Source organism: Condylura cristata, unplaced genomic scaffold (assembly GCF_000260355.1).
Source record: "Condylura cristata isolate star-nosed mole 26May11 unplaced genomic scaffold, ConCri1.0 scaffold00013, whole genome shotgun sequence".
Classification (NCBI taxonomy): domain Eukaryota; kingdom Metazoa; phylum Chordata; class Mammalia; order Eulipotyphla; family Talpidae; genus Condylura; species Condylura cristata.
In genome coordinates this window covers 293,418-295,572 of record NW_004567114.1, presented here as the reverse complement: position 1 = coordinate 295,572, position 2,155 = coordinate 293,418, and positions in this window count along the sequence as shown.

The following is a 2,155-nucleotide window of genomic DNA, read 5'->3' as shown; positions in this document are numbered from 1 at the left end:
GTGCCCAGCACCAGCACCGCCGCAGCCTCCAGGGGTGGGGGACGGCGGGCGGTGGCGCAGTGGGGGCCTGCTCTCCCGTCAGCGCCTCACCCAGAGACAGGCGGTCAGCCACCGAGCCTGCCCCTGGCAGTGCTGGGCTGTGCCAGCTTCCCGCCACCCTGTCAAGCGGCTGCTCTGTTCTCCTGCTCCTGGCCAGCTCCTCCAGCCGGAGGCGGGACAGGGCTGGGCTGGACCCTCGGGGCAGGCCCGCCCTGGGGCAGCACCAGCCCCGGGCACGCCAGCCCCTGCTCTCTCTGGCCACCGAGGGCCTCCCAGGCTGGGTCCCGCAGCAGGGGCCTGTCTGGGGCTGGGCCCCTGGGGCCCTGGCAGGTAGGAGCCGTGGCCGGCAGTGGCCTGTGCAGAGGGCAGCTCCAACCCAGCCTGAGCTTCCCTCCGCACCCCAACCTCCTCTTTCACCCCGACCGCAGGAGCCACAGCACCCCCCTTTTGCAGTTGGGACTGGTGGCCACAGAGGGTGGCCGGGCCCTGGGGCCTCCCCACGGGCTGTGCCCTCTGTACCGGGAGACGAGGCCAGAGGCTGGGTGGAGGAGGAATGGCAGACTGGGCCTGTGACCAAAGTGGGCACAAGCTGCTTCCTGGCTCGGGCAGCCGCCCTTCCTGACCCCCTCCTGACCGCCCCCCGCCAAGCAAGCTGAGCTTCGGGGGAGGGGGGACTCTGAGACCCCATTCCAGAAACTGGCCTGTGGGGGAGGGCTGTGCTGGGGACTTCCCAGTGAGTGTGGGGAGCACTTCCTGTTGCCCTGGCCCCGGGGCTCCCTTTCCCACCTCCACCTGGAGGGTGGGCTGGGGGTGGGGGGCCTGGGCCACCTCGTTGCCCCCTGCCTGGGGGTTCCGGGCATGTGGTGGGCCCGGCCTTGCGCCCCTCTCCACCCGGGGGCTCCTCCCGGGGCCCCATCCAGGGAGAAGTAGGGCTGCACCCTGCCCTTCCTGCCCTCGACCTGGGGGACCCCGCCCTTAAGTCACCACTGGGACTTTCTCTTCCCCTAATTGAGAAATGGCCGCGTTCACCTCACAAGCGTCTGGTGCGTGCCCCCCATGGCGTGTCGTAGTTTCTGCGCTCGGGACCCCGTGTTGACGCTGCTGTGACTGTCATGGGCCCTCTGTCTGGGGCTGGGCACCCTCATACCGCGGCCCACCTGGCCAGGGCCTCCAGCCTGGGGCTGCTGTGCCCCTGGACTGGGGCAGCCAGGCGGACATTCAGCTCTTCTGCCCCCGAGGCCCCACCTGGGACGCCCCACAGCACAGACCAGGCGACACCCCCAGGGCCGGACTTGGCCTGGCGGACAGACAGCCCAGGCTGGAGCTGGGGGACGGACAGGGGGCCACGCTGGCAGGTCTCAGCTCCAGGGCCCCCACCCAGCAGGGCCAGGCTGTCCCCAGCTCCCCGTGCCTGCCAGGAAGACGATCCGAGGGTTGCCAGGCAGTGGAAAAATTCGGGTTCCTGCAGGAGCTAAAAATACCGCGTGGCTGCCCCTGCCTCCCAGCCCCGGGATTCCGCTGCTGACGTTCCTCCGCCGCCCCTGGGAACCGAGCTGGGTCCGCCCCAGCCCAGCACCCAGCCCCGCGTGCCACGACAGGCCACCCTGAGGCCGCCCCATGCACCCCGCCCCGCCCACCCTGGAGCCCCCAGCCCTGCGCCCCTCCACCGGGCAGAGCCTGGTCCAGGAACAGCAGGCGGCAGCCGCCGCCTTCCTCCGCCCACTCGTGCTGGCCTCGGGTCCCTGCCCTTGAGCCTCCCTCGCACCTCGGGCGCCTGCACCGGCTCTCCCCCGGCTGCACCAAAGCCTGGGCTCGAGGTCTGGGGACCGGAGGGGTTCCCCCCCGGGAGGGGTCCCCCCCCACTTGCTGTGTGTGACTGAGGCGCACGGCAGTGGCTTCTAGTGAGTCAGCCCGGTGCCTGGGGGGCCGCTGACAGGCTCCCACCGAGGGGCGCTGGCCCGAGTCCTCAGGTGCTCCCGGCGGCCCTGGCGTGGGCCGGGTGGGTGGTCGAGAGCCAGGCCCCCGTCAGTGATGCACCCACAAAGCTCCCAGGGAGACCCGCCTTCGGGCGCCCCATGGAGGGAGAAGCATGACGCTGCCGGGAAAAACCCCGCGG